The 14,079-nt window shown below is 42.4% G+C and overlaps 1 long non-coding RNA gene across 2 annotated transcripts in view; it reads left to right on the forward strand.

Annotated features, from left to right (window-relative positions):
• Window positions 1–14,079, forward strand: part of LOC126428222 (uncharacterized) — a 207,509-nt gene that overhangs the window by 98,204 nt on the left and 95,226 nt on the right. For both annotated transcript variants that reach the window (XR_007576797.1, XR_007576798.1), the window contains exon 2: window positions 11,936–12,028. This is a non-coding gene — a long non-coding RNA (uncharacterized LOC126428222). The remainder of the gene's footprint in view (window positions 1–11,935; window positions 12,029–14,079) is intronic.

The raw sequence follows: 14,079 nt of genomic DNA on the forward strand, positions 1-14,079 counted from the left end.
ATACGACACGTCCACTTGAAAAACTCCGTGCTTGACTGCTGATGTAAAATAATCTATAAAATTGCTAATGTTCGTTTCCATTCTTAAATCTTCGAAATTTGTTCACCAATTGCTTTCATATCACAGAATGTTTCCATCGAATTCGCGCATGTGTTTATATGCAGCAATGACGATACGACTACGAAAAGTTATAATAGGGTATTTGACTGTGTTCAGCTAATCATCTTGTATTGTTAATTACGTCAGTATCTGTTTGAATCTGCTGACCGTAACATTTATATTCTTACTGTATTAGAGAATGGATTGTGAATGAATTAACAGACGTTATTTTCGTGTACATTATTACATTTGGCTAATTAATGTTTGTTCACATTCCGCATCAAAGTGAGAAGAAAGCCAAAATGGGGGAGAAGCGTTCATCCAGATAGAAAACGTGCAATTGCAGAATAAAAGGGACTGTCGTAAGGTTCTCACTATTTGCAACTAATAAGAATATTTTCAAGTATTCCTTCGGTGTTCATCGCTTAGTTATCAACACCATCTCTTTGCAAATTGCCACTAGAAACAAAATCTTGCATACGCACTGCAGGGAAAGTGCTAAAAAAGGGACACAGATCGCTCATGCCTCAGCGAATATTATCATTTTATTCGTAAGTATAGTTGTTTCTTATGTAGTTTATTCGCTAAATGGAAGAGGTTTCAAGGTCTCTTTTTGAATTGTTACATCAAACTGCGTGCCATTGATTACATCTTCGACTTCAAGCAAAATCAGCCCCTAAAGCAGTAGGAAAAAAAAGATCGGTCACGCACAAGGGGGGGGGGGGCAATTGCCCCTATTCCCCCCCCCCCCCCCCGCCCCCTGGATCCGCACCTGGGGAAGCGCATATTAAAACGAGTAGATATGCCGCAGCGGCCAATTCCAAATCCCTCCGGAAGCTTCGGTGCTTACAACGGATCTGTCTGCGGTACTAGAGAGGCAGACGTGTTGTTGCCATAATCTCTACATCGAAACAGGAACGTTACTATTAAACTGGTTAAAAATGGACGTGATATGGAAAGCAGAAACCAGGACACTTCCCTTAACCTTACGAAAGTGAACTAATTAACGGAGCCGGCCGGGTGCTGCTACTGTCGCAGGTTCGAATCCTGCCTTGGGCATGGATGTGTGTGATGTCCTTAGGTTAGTTAGGTTTAAGTAGTTCTAAGTTCTAGGGGACTGATGACCCCAAAAGCTAAGTTCCATAGTGCTCAGAGCCATTTGAACCATTTTTGAATTAACGGAAATATTTTGTCGGCTTTGTGATTACTAATGTCTGTAACTACACCAAAATTATCTGTAGCTATACAAAATAACGGACCTTTGAAAGATCATGTTTGTCTGACGGTGTCGTGCGCTAACAATTACTTCACGATTACTGTTGATTTTGTTCTGACCTTTTTCACATTGTTTGTGCTTGAAAGCATTGAGAAGTTTGGAGTTTAGTCTAGAAGTACAGTTCACTGGTTTCAAAAACATGTGGTGTTTAACAGTTTGATAGCACGTTACTAAATTCGCCGCTGTTACGAAATTGCCTTGTTTAAATGAAATTCAAACAAAATAACTATCCATTCTCAAGTGCTTACTGAGTCCATGTTTTATTTATTCTTTACGCTTGCTATATAATCCCTAAATATCCACCTTTTCCGCATGTGCGATGGAAACACATTACAAATTACACATTCTGCTTCATACTCACTTCGCCTCGTTTTACGAAGACCTATTCTTCTGAATATTTTTCTGGGAATAACCACTTTCTCTTTGGCATTTTCAGTTCGTCTGAAACAGTAAAACACTTTAATAACAGATTAACGGCATAACGACTCAGAGAAAGAGAGAACTACATTGCGCGAAGCCTGTACTGTACTAAGGGAAAAACAGAAACTCTGCAGCGTTAACGCGCCATGATACTCCTGTATGAATTGAGTCAACTGTGATAGTAAAGACTTCCGTTATATAGGTTAACAGTTGGAGTCGAAATATAGGTTCACCCAAGAATTTGGAGAAAAAGTTGATAATATGAGAGAATTTCTCTGAAATCTAGGACAAATTACCGTCCTGGAAGTGTTTTTCGGGACACCAATTTCTTGAATCTGAAACCTCAACTGTCCTGGAAGACAGGGACATATGACAGCGCATATCTGACGAATATGGACACTATGTTTCTAACGTTAATGGCAACGACCCTGCATTGGTGTTTTCATACGTGGACGACCACTGCGAGGTCTGTCATTCGTATTTCCCGCGTCTCTGTATTTTCTCCACAACTGAGGCACACCACTTCTAGTGATGTCTATCTGATCGCCATCATCTTGTTGTGTATGACCTGCTGAAAGTAAAGCGACTATCCTGACTCCATCAAAGTGTTGTATGCCTCTATGTGGCATGATAGTGCAGTGTTGGAAAACTGAAAGAAGCTGTTGTTGATAAGGCCGGCCGGTGTGGCCGTGCGGTTCTAGGCGCTTCAGTCTGGAACCGCGTGACCGATACGGTCGCAGGTTCGAATCCTGCCTCGGGCATGGATATGTGTGATGTCCTTAGGTTAGTTAGGTTTAAGTACACTCCTGGAAATGGAAAAAAGAACACATTGACACCGGTGTGTCAGACGCACCATACTTGCTCCGGACACTGCGAGAGGGCTGTACAAGCAATGATCACACGCACGGCACAGCAGGGGACTAATGACCACAGATGTTAAGTCCCATAGTGATCAGAGCCATTTTTTGTTGTTGTTGTTGATACTGGACTGCTCGCGGTGTGCCTTCCATGATGTGAGGTAGGCCTAGTGTGATTGCGCCGTGGTCACGGGCGCGATTGGACGAGAGTGACTGCGATTTTGTCTCAGACTAGCTTAGCGTCCGCTGCTGCACTCGTGTAAAGTGTATGGCCTGCAGAGATTTCTTTTTTTTTTATTTGATCGAATTTTTATGTTTTTCACAAATTGTAACATCATCTAAGCTTTCCACTCTAATCAAGGCCATATAAGAATGGTCTTTACCGAACTTAGTTCTAACCAAGAAGCGATTGTCGTGGCCGGACTCCAAAGTTGTTAATCATGCGTTCTGCTTTCTTGCGGAGCTATTTTCATAGCAAATTTCATACCCTAAAAATATTTCTTTAAATCTAATCGAGAAGTAAAATACCAATATTCATAAATTTAGGTTTAAAATTTTTTCAATGTAATGAAATATTTTCTTAAAACGTTTCAACGCTTGTTCAACTCCCTTAGGAGTTGAATTTCCAGGCACACTGAAACACGTAAACATATTTTTTTATTTCTAACCGAGAAGTCAAATATCATAGATGTAGCCTTAAAAATCCTTTAGCAGTTTTTAGTAGCCATTTATTTTAAAGAAAACTTTCAACCACTATTTTACTCCCTTAGTGGTTCAATTTCCAAAATGTTGAAATACATATTTTTTTTTATTTTTTGGCTGTGAAACCAAATACCTGTTTTCCTAGTTCTAGCTTCAAAATTTTCTTAATAGCGGCATATTTTCAAAAAGTCCTTCATCCTCTATTTGACCCCCCTTAGGAGTGGAATTTCGGACAATCTCGTTTAAACGATTCCTACAGTATAAGATCCACACCCTCTACAAACTTTAAGTTTCTCCCTAGCGTTTCGGGCTGGGCGGTGATGAGTCAGTGTGATCTTGTTTCACCTCTCCCCCCCCCCCCCCCCCCTAGTTGTTCAATTTCCAAAACAGTGATACGCGTATATTTTATTTCTAACTGAGAAGCCAAATTTAAATGTTCGTATATTTAGCTTTAAAAATGCTTTCATAATAGGATACGTTCATAAAACATCTCATCGCGTATTTCACTGTGATCAGTTTCCTGGTTCAGTTTCCAGAAATACTCGAACATACATTTTTTATTTCTATCCGAGAAGTAAAAAACCAACGTTCACAGATGTAACTTTAAAAATATTATAGTAGTTTTCTAATATTGCTATATGTACAAAACACGTTTTCGCCCACTATTTCATCACCATAGGGTTAAATCTCCATTAATTCTGAAAGCCGTATTTCATTATTTGTCGTAGGTCTAGCCTGAAAATTGTCTTAATAGTGTGGCTTTTCAAAAAGAGACCTTCATCCCCTGTTGCACCCCATTCGGGTTGGAATTTCGAGAAATTCCTTCTTGAACGACGCCTGCAGTATAAGACCCACATCTTCAAACATATATTTTTTATTTCTAACCGAGAAGTCTTTAGCGACTTGGGCTGGGCGTTGGTGAGTCAGTCAGTCAGTCAGTCAGTCAGTCAGTGAGTCACGACATTGCCTTTGTACACTGAAGCGACAAAGAAACTGGTGTACACATGCATATTCAAATACAGAGATATGTAAAGAGGCAGAATACGGCGCTGCGGTCGGCAATGCCTGCATAAGACAACAAGTATCTGCCGCAGTTGTTAGATGGGTTACTGCTACTACAAAGATGTAAGTGAGCTTTAACATGATGTAGTCGGCGCACGAGCTATGGGACACAGAACCTCAGAGGTAACGAAGAAGTGGGGATTTTCCCGTGCAACCATTTCATGAGTATACCGCAAATACCAGGAATCCGGTAAAACATCAAATCTTCGATATCGCTGCTGCCGGAAAAAGATCCTGCAAGAACGGCAAGAACGACTTAAGAGAACAACTTTACAGAAGAAGAACCCCTCCTCAAATTGCCGCAGATTTCAATGCTGGGCCGTCTACAAGTGTCAGCGAAGCCCCACTGCCATGGCTGCACGACGCAAAGCTTTACACCTCGTGTGGTCCCGTCAACAGCGACATTGGACTGTTGATGAGTGGAACCGTTGCCTGGTCGGACGAGTATCGTTTCAAATTGTATCGAGTGGATGGACGTGTACGGCTATGGAGACAACCTCATGGATCCACGGATCGTGCATGTAAATTAATTAGAAATAACCAAAATAATACATAAACAAATTTAAAAAAAATGTTCAAGCTGGTGGAGGTTCTGTAATGGTGTGGGGCATGTGCAGTTGGAGTGATATGGGACGCCTGATACGCCTAGATACGACTCTGACAGGTGACACGTACATAAGCATCCTGTCTGATCACCTGACTCGATTCATGTCCATTGTGCATTCCGACGGACTTGGGCAATTTCCGCAGGACAATGCGACACCCCCACACGACCAGAATTGCTACGAAGTGGCTCCAGGAACACTCAGCTGAGTTTGAAAACGTCCGCTGGCCACCAAACCCTCCAGACATGAACATTATTGGGATGTCTTGCAAGTTCTGTTCAGAAGTGACCTGCACCCCCTCGTGCACTTAGGATTTATGGATAGCCCTGCAGGATTAATGGTGTCAGTTCCCTCCAGCACTACTGAAGTCATTGGTCGAGTGCATGTCATGTCGTGTTGCAGCACTTGTGCGTGCCCGCGGGGGCCTTAAACGATATTAGGCATGTGTACCAGTTTCTTAGGTTCTTCATCGTATATAGAGGTCGCTTTTATCTGTTTTCTAGCATTTTCTCCGTTTTATCTACACTAGTTTGTATTAATTTCGTATGGGCGCGGATAACCGTATGGCTAATCCCCCACCCCTCACACACACACACACACACACACACACACACACACACACACACACACACACACACACACATTCAATAGTCCATAGCCAACGTCATGCAATGTCATTCCGACAGGCCCGCACAGCTACCGCCATAGTGAAGGTACATAGTTTGCTCGGCTGTGCAGGATCGTACGGAGACGTCACATGTCTTGAATTACGTAATGGGCTTGTCTGAAGAGACAGTGTGACGACGTTCCGAACACCACAGCCTGTTGGCAGAGTGACGATTGTTGCAGCTTCCATTGACGAAGCAGCAGAGAGTAGCCTGATGCATCCAAAAGAAACTCTGACGAGTCCTGGATCCCCTCGAAGCATCAAGACAACGCATCCGTGTGTGGAACATCAGCGGAAAACGAACGGTGCGTTCGTCATCGTTACAACGGGCGAGCGTTTAACGAGATGGCCCGGGGTGCAATTGGGAAGCTGACACGATCATATTATAGCCAGTAATTTGGACAGCAGCTGGCTTGTTAAGGCAACAAGATAACGGAAGACTACATGTTGCCCCTCACCCACAGGAAACATTTTGCCATCTGTTGCCGACAGACTCCCATGCCACTGCCATTGATGAACATTGGCGTATATTTGGAACATGAATTGTCTTATCTGTCATCTAAGCTCAGGTAAACTTCATGTTCAGCTGTGTTACTGTCACTGTTGCTACCGAAGTGGCCAGTTCAACACTTTATATAGCCACAAGTCACCTACGAATTTAATTATGTATTCTTCCCAGTATGGTGCATATGCACAATCAAGCAAAATTTCGTAAGGTGCATCCTTCCCGGTGTTGCATTTGCGTTGGCCATGCGGTTTATTTCGTTTGTCCGCCGACATGTAGAATCCACGCAGAAAAACGTCGCCGGTAGACGCCCAGTCGGCAAGGCACGTACGTGGAGAGACGTGCCCTTAGCGCTAGGATTTCACCCGGAACAAGTCGCGCCCATTCACCCCCCTCCGCGCCTATCCATAGTGTAAGGCCCTCCCCTAAACGGCCGCCAGTTCCGCAAACTGGAAGCTACAACAAAGTTGTTATCGTCGCAGTCCAACACGTGTTATACTGTGATGAAATTCAGTAACGATAAGAAATTTAAGCGTTTCTGGATAGTAATGTAATATGAATCTGCATTATTAAAGAAAAAAAATATTTATAGAGAATTGAAAGCATCGCCAGCAATAGAAAACAAAAAATAACGTGATGTTATTTAAGGGCAATATGGAGAAATTTTCATTAACTAATTCACTTACTATAATACGTTTATTTGAGGGAAACAGCAGAGCAAACAAACAATGCGAAAACAATGGTCTTGAATCTGTCATGTCGGCAGTAAAGCTACGGATGCACTCGAATAACTCTGTTGTCTAAAATCACCGTTATATAGAAATAAGTGAAGGTTGTTTTGTTTATGTAGGCCCTCATAGTAGCTCACGAAAATTAAAGAATATAAGAATGTCATAAAGTAGAAATGCCTAATGAAAGCAGTAAGATATTTGCATGTATGACATATTTCGATAGTATTTGCATGGGTAATGGGCGAATTTTAACTTGTAAATTCTTCCAATACCATACCTGCGCATTATAAACGAGGTTACAAAGAATTGTAGCTGTTTCTATGTGATTAGTGACCTATATGCTGTTGCAAACGTCTCAGGAAAATAATGTGTCGTTATTCTTTGTCCTGTCTGTTTTTAAACAAAAGATTTATTAAATTCGTAAATGTCATTCAAACCATTTAAAAAAATAATAATGTGATGTTTATGTTTGTCACAGAGCAGTCATGGAGGAAATATATGCTGCGGTGTTTCATGGCTGTAAAACGTCCTTCATGCTGTGCTAGTTCTTCTTTCACCCCTAAAATTTTTCAGCAAAACTATTCAGTGAATAGCACGCGAAATCGGCTTGGATCGATCTAGCAGCAACAAAGTAATTTTGATGCCCTCTGGAAGTATAGTGAACATTGGTGCTTGTTTCACATATACTGTCTGAGTTCTGAAACTTACGTGTCAAGTATACTGTGGTTCCTCTTTCTCCAAACAAATTATTCTTTGAGGGTAGGTTTATCCTGTTTTAGCTTTGGGTGCTTTTCCTCCGATAGAAGTATGTTTCTTCATAGGCTATTCATCTGGATACTGAGTTCTCGTATTTAAAGAATTCAGTGCTACATTGTTTCCTGTTACGTGGAAGTACCTGGCACAGCTGAGGCCAATTGTGCACGTTTCTTGTAATGTGTCTTTTAGCTACCTGGGAAAATTTAAGACCTAGCAAGATATTAATGTAACATTCATTCCAAGTGCAGCCGAACACGGTAAGCCACGTGGGTCAACTGAAACGATGCCCAGGCGCCCAACAAAGACCGGGAAAACCGGGAGTGAGTGGGCGGGACTAGTTCCGGGTGAAATCCTAGCGCTAAAGATTCCTCGTGGAGAGTGGTAGTGGTGGGGGTTACAGGCGAGCTCTGTAGGGGAAATACAGAGCGCCGGAGGGGAAGTGCCGTTCTAGACTGAAGTCTACACTCACATTTTTTGTAAATATTAGGTAGAGTACCTCCACGCCCACACTTGCATGGTGATCATTCATAACGATCTAAAGCAGCGATTTATTTTCGTCTGGCTTGTCAACAATTTCCAGCCGGCCGGAGTGGCCGTGCGGTTCTAGGCGCTACAGTCTGGAGCCGAGCGACCGCTACGGTCGCAGGTTCGAATCCTGCCTCGGGCATGGATGTGTGTGATGTCCTTAGGTTAGTTAGGTTTAATTAGTTCTAAGTTCTAGGCGACTGATGACCTCAGAAGTTAAGTCGCATAGTGCTCAGAGCCATTTTAACAATTTCCATCTTTCAGAAAAGCGACATGAGTTGCAAATTTTAAGTAAAACCTACACCTTTCTCTTGTTGTCACTTTAAAATTTGCTCCTTTTGCCAAAACACGGTGGAGTTTACACAGTGTCACATCACTAAAATGTTGTGCAGTCGCAAGTGCGAGAGAATTCTGAAACAGTGGTTTATTAAGTCTATCAAGTGAGGAACTGAGGAGAGCGAAGTCAGTAGCTTATGAAAAAGCACATCCTCTGTAGAAACGTACATATGCAATGTCTTCACTTGCGTAGTCCCAACGCCTACAGCATTTCTCGTTTCACCAGCTATCAATGGCCCTTAAAAATTACATTATTTCATCGAAAAAGTCTGTTGTTAGCGGAATAACTCGGCAGATAATGAAGTTTTGCATAAATGGTGAAATGCTCTCCTGTTTGTGTGATATCATTTGATAAAATCTCATTTTACTATCTCAAACCGCTTATGCATAAAGTTAGGGATATTTCACTCTGGCTTATCGCTGCTGCGGCGCCATCGTAAATGAGTTTGCTACGTCAGATCAATTTTCTCGAGATTGGTGACAGAGACTTCCACCAAAATCTAAGAGAAAAATTCAACACGTTAGCTAAATTTCATACGCAATGACATATTATATAATATGCACTAGACCCAAAATTATAGCGATCCCTATTTTTTATCGTAAACTTTTACGAATTTTGCTCAGTGTCTTACTTCCATGCAAATGTCAAAATAACAGTGACCATTAAGGAATAACGGATACATCATAATGAAGCTCACATATGCAGCTATAAATAAGGCAAAAATGAAAGTGTTTTAGCGAATAGTTCCTGTAAAATCGTTTGAGAAAGACTGTAGGACGTAAGTCTCGATTCCGTAATCGCCGATAGGCTGAAAGAGGGCAAGCACTTGTCGCCCTCCCCCTTCCGAACAAACGAATGAATTGGCGCAGCGCCGCGTGTGGTAGCCGAGCGGTCTCAGGCGCCTTGTCGCAGTTCGCGAGCCTCTACCCCCCCCCCCCCCCAATGCAATCAAATCATACACCTATTTATGTCACACTTTTGGCACTCGGGAACTCACTCGTAAAAATCAGTCGGCTACCTCCTGTTGACGTAGAATCATGAAATTTGACAAGAACCAGATTTTCACAGTTCAAACTGAAGGGAAAAATCGTAAAATTGTTCATTTGTAGCTATACCGTCTGACTTTCGGAAAAGCATCATCCACACAATCCCGAAGACGACAAGAGCTGAATAGTGCGAGAATTATCGCACAATCAGCTTAACAGCTCATGCATCGAAGCTGCTTACAAGAATAATATACAGAAGAATGGAAAAGAAAATTGAGAATGCGCTAGGTGACGATCAGTTTGGCTTTAGGAGAAGTAAAGGGACGAGAGAGGCAATTCTGACGTTACGGCTAATAATGGAAGCAAGGCTAAAGAAAAATCAAGACACTTTCATAGGATTTGTTGACCTGGAAAAAGCGTTCGATAATATAAAATGGTGCAAGCTGTTCGAGATTCTGAAAAAAGTAGGGGTAAGCTATAGGGAGAGACGGGTCATATACAATATGTACAACAACCAAGAGGGAATAATAAGAGTGGACGATCAAGAACGAAGTTCTCGTATTAAGAAGTGTGTAAGACAAGGCTGTAGCCTTTCGCCCCTACTCTTCAATCTGTACATCGAGGAAGCAATGACGGAAGTAAAAGAAAGGTTCAGGAGTGGAATTAAAGTACAATGTGAAAGAATATCAATGATACGATTCGCTGATGACATTGCTATCCTGAGTGAAAGTGAAGAAGAATTAAATGATCTGCTGAACGGAATGAACAGTCTAATGAGTACGCAGTATGGTTTGAGAGTAAATCGGAGAAAGACGAAGGTAATGAGAAGTAGTAGAAATGAGAAGTAGTAGAAATGAGAACAGCGAGAAACTTAACATCAGGATTGATGGTCACGAAGTCAATGAAGTTAAGGAATTCTGCTACCTAGGCAGTAAATAACCAATGACGAACGGAGCAAGGAGGACATCAAAAGCAGACTCGCTATGGCAAAAAAGCAATTTCTGGCCAAGAGAAGTCTACGAATATCAAATACCGGCCTTAATTTGAGGAAGAAATTTCTGAGGATATACGTCTGGAGTAGAGCATTGTATGGTAGTGAAACATGGACTGTGGAAAAACCGGAACAGAAGAGAATCGAAGCATTTGAGATGTGGTGCTATAGACGAATGTTGAAAATTAGGTGGACTGATAAGGTAAGGAATGAGGAGGTTCTACGCAGAATCTGAGAGGAAAGGAATATGTGGAAAACACTGATACGGAGAAGGGACAGGATGGTAGGACATCTGCTAAGACATGAGGGAATGACTTCCATGGTACTAGAGGGAGCTGTAGAGGGCAGAAACTGTAGAGGAAGACAGAGATTGGAATACGTGAAGCAAATAATTGAGGACGTAGGTTGCAAGTGCTACTTTGAGATGAAGAGGTTAGCACAGGAAAGGAATTCGTGGCGGGCCGCATCAAACCAGTCAGTAGACTGATGACCAAAAAAAAAAGCTATACCACACGAAAAATTATTTTATTGTCATTTGTTATCCCACTTAAAACATAAACATTCTCTAGTGTCTGGGAATTCCAGACACCGATATCTTGCCATTGTCAATGTCGATAACAGTAAAAATTTTCGACATTCTCGAATTCCGGCCTGGAAGAACTGTCTACATGCTTAACTAAGTTTGTACGAAACCATCAGAGCACGAATGCTACTCGCACCTGGCCAATTTTTATTTAGGTATTACTTTCACGATGTCTGAGGCTGTGTTTACGTTGGGACCTAATAGCAGATCTTAAATTGCTGCGAGTGAAACGAGAGGCATTGAAATTTGTAGTCTTGATTGTCTTAAATATTTGACTACTTTTTCCGGAATATGTAGCGATTTCAGAGATCCTGGTTAGGATGGGAGGTAATAGCTCAGGTTATATAAAATACCGTCTTACGTAATTTACGAAGCAAAGGCTATTGCGGACGAGCAATGTCACTGGCTTCCCACGTCAGACTCCGCATCCTTGTGTTGACATCCCGTTTTCATCATGCCGAAACAGTTACCAACTGCAACACGTAATAGAAAGGATGGGTACACCGTAAATGCTCTTTTACTGGTGGTTCTCCCCACAGTGTTACGACGTGCGCGTAGTAGATACAACGATGGCATGTCGGAGGTCATGTAAGAGGAGTCGAACTAGTGACAGCAATGGAAAGACCAGATAAATTAGACTAAACAGGTTTCTGTGCTAGTAATGGCTGGCTCCATAATTGATACAATATCTCTAACAGTAAAGTGTGTGTCTTTATGTGTGTGCTTGAAGGGGGGGGGGGAGGAGGAATTTAAGTGCAGCCGTTGAAAGTCTTTAACTATTGCATAAATAACTGAATACTGTTTCACTAAAGGGAAATTTATCTTTGGCACAGGTCTACCACGCCGATGAGACTGGCTTGTTTCCTGTGTCCGTCTCCGACGATATACAGGCCAGCAGGAAAGGCAGTTTAACATTTGGATGTAAGGTGAGTAGCGAACGAAGCACTTGCCCTTTTGTGTGCTACTAGCTCATAGCTGCTGATGAATCTGTACGGCAGTGGTCAAAGAAACTTTTCGGTTCCTTAATGGGTTTCCGCGAACCAGTAACAGTAGAAAAAAGCACAACGATAAAACGCGGAGATGGAAGAACACGGTTTCTCTCTCTTTTCTCAAAAAAGTAACTGATCAGATCCGCAAGATTTTACAGAAAACGTCCTCCTCTGTCAGGAAGTGGAGAGTATAAGAATCCATATCTGGAAAAGATGTGTGTTGGTACCACCAAGAGAAGCCTGAATAGATGCCTGAAAGAAAAGTCTTTGTATGAAAATTGATGGTGGAGGGGGAGGGGGGGGGAAGAAAGGAATGGAAAGCGATTATTGATGTCAACTGCACCGGGATTTCGAACTCGGGATCTCCTGCTTACTAGGCAGTTAGATTAATCACCGGGCCACTCAGAAAACAGTGTTTATCGCAAATGCACGGACTATCTCAGCATGCCCCTGAGCCAATCCACACTCCCGTCTAGTGCCTCTCCATGTCCTCCATGCTCGCTACTCAGAGATACCCTCAGGAGGTTGGAAGCATTTGTGCATCCGTACTTGTGGAGGAGTATTCGTTGCCCATCCGGGCGAATCAGTTATATGAATGCGTAATGTCAGTCCTAAAGAACAGAAACCATCCATTCATTCTTTGCTGACTAGGGCAAACAGAAAACCCAGATCTAGCAGAGCACGCACTTTGCGCTCCGTCTTCAGGCCACGAGTGGCCTACCGGGACCACCCGACCGCCGTGTCATCCTTGGAGGAGGATACGGATAGAAGGGGCGTGGGCTCAGCGTGTCGCTCTCCCGGTCGTAAGATGGTAGTTATGAAAATGTGAAGTTTCCCGAAACCAAAATTTTATCTACTGTGACAAACTATTATCCACGACTATGTAGGAAAGAAGTCGAAATATGTAAGATTAGTAATAATGTTAACAAAACCCAAGAAGTCATGGAATTCAGTGATGTATGGACAGTGATTCTGCAGAATCGATACATAAGCTTTTATCCTTGACAGGCGGCAATCGATAGTCAAATTTTATCTCTGACATAGATTATTCTCAGCTGAACACGTGCAAACTCGGCGACATGCACTTTATAACAGTGTATTTATGTCACTCTGTGACGTCCGACTCCTCAGTCCCCATGACAGCACCACCAGGGGCCCCTCCGAAGATGCCCGGAGCTGCTCTAGATGAAACACACGAACCGAAAAGTTTGTTCGACCACGGCCATGCAGCCCGGAAGATTCACCAGCAACTACGACATTCGGTCGTCAAAGCCGTCATTGCATGATGGCTCGTATCGTTTAAAACCATTCGTAATCGGGAAATCAATCAAAAAAATTGAATATGTACTATAATTTTAATTTGTTTAATCCTGTGGTTCATTACAGCGAACTCTTAAATTCATTGCTCTTTTATTATGTATACGGTACAGTATTTCACAAAATATTATACGTAACCTAATTGTCTTTTTTTGAGAGTGCGGTATGGGTCAGCAGTCTTTTGACTGCTTTGATGCGGCCGTCCATGAATTCTTCTCCTGTGCCAACCTCTTCATCTCAGATTAGCACTTGCAACCTACGTCCCCAATTATTTGCTGGACGTGTTCCAATCCTTGTCTTTCCTTACAGTTTTTACCCTCTACAACTCCGTCCAGAACCGTGCAAGTTATTCCGCTATATCTTAACACATGTCTAATCGTCCCATTCATCTGTAGCATCACATCCCACATGCTTCGATTCTCTTCTGTTCCGTTTTTCCCACAATCCATGTTTCACTACCACACGACGCAGTACTCCAAGTATAACTAAGTAATTTCTCTTCAAACTTAGTTCAATATTTGATAGTTGGTTCAAAGAGCTCTGAGCACTATGGGACTTAACTTCTAAGGTCATCAGTCCCCTAGAACTTAGAACTACTTAAACTTAACTAACCTAAGGGCATCACACACAATCCATGCCCGAGGCGGGATTCGAACCTGCAACCGTAGCGG

This window comes from Schistocerca serialis, chromosome 12 (genome assembly GCF_023864345.2).
Source record: "Schistocerca serialis cubense isolate TAMUIC-IGC-003099 chromosome 12, iqSchSeri2.2, whole genome shotgun sequence".
In the NCBI taxonomy this organism is placed as follows: Eukaryota; Metazoa; Arthropoda; class Insecta; order Orthoptera; family Acrididae; genus Schistocerca; species Schistocerca serialis.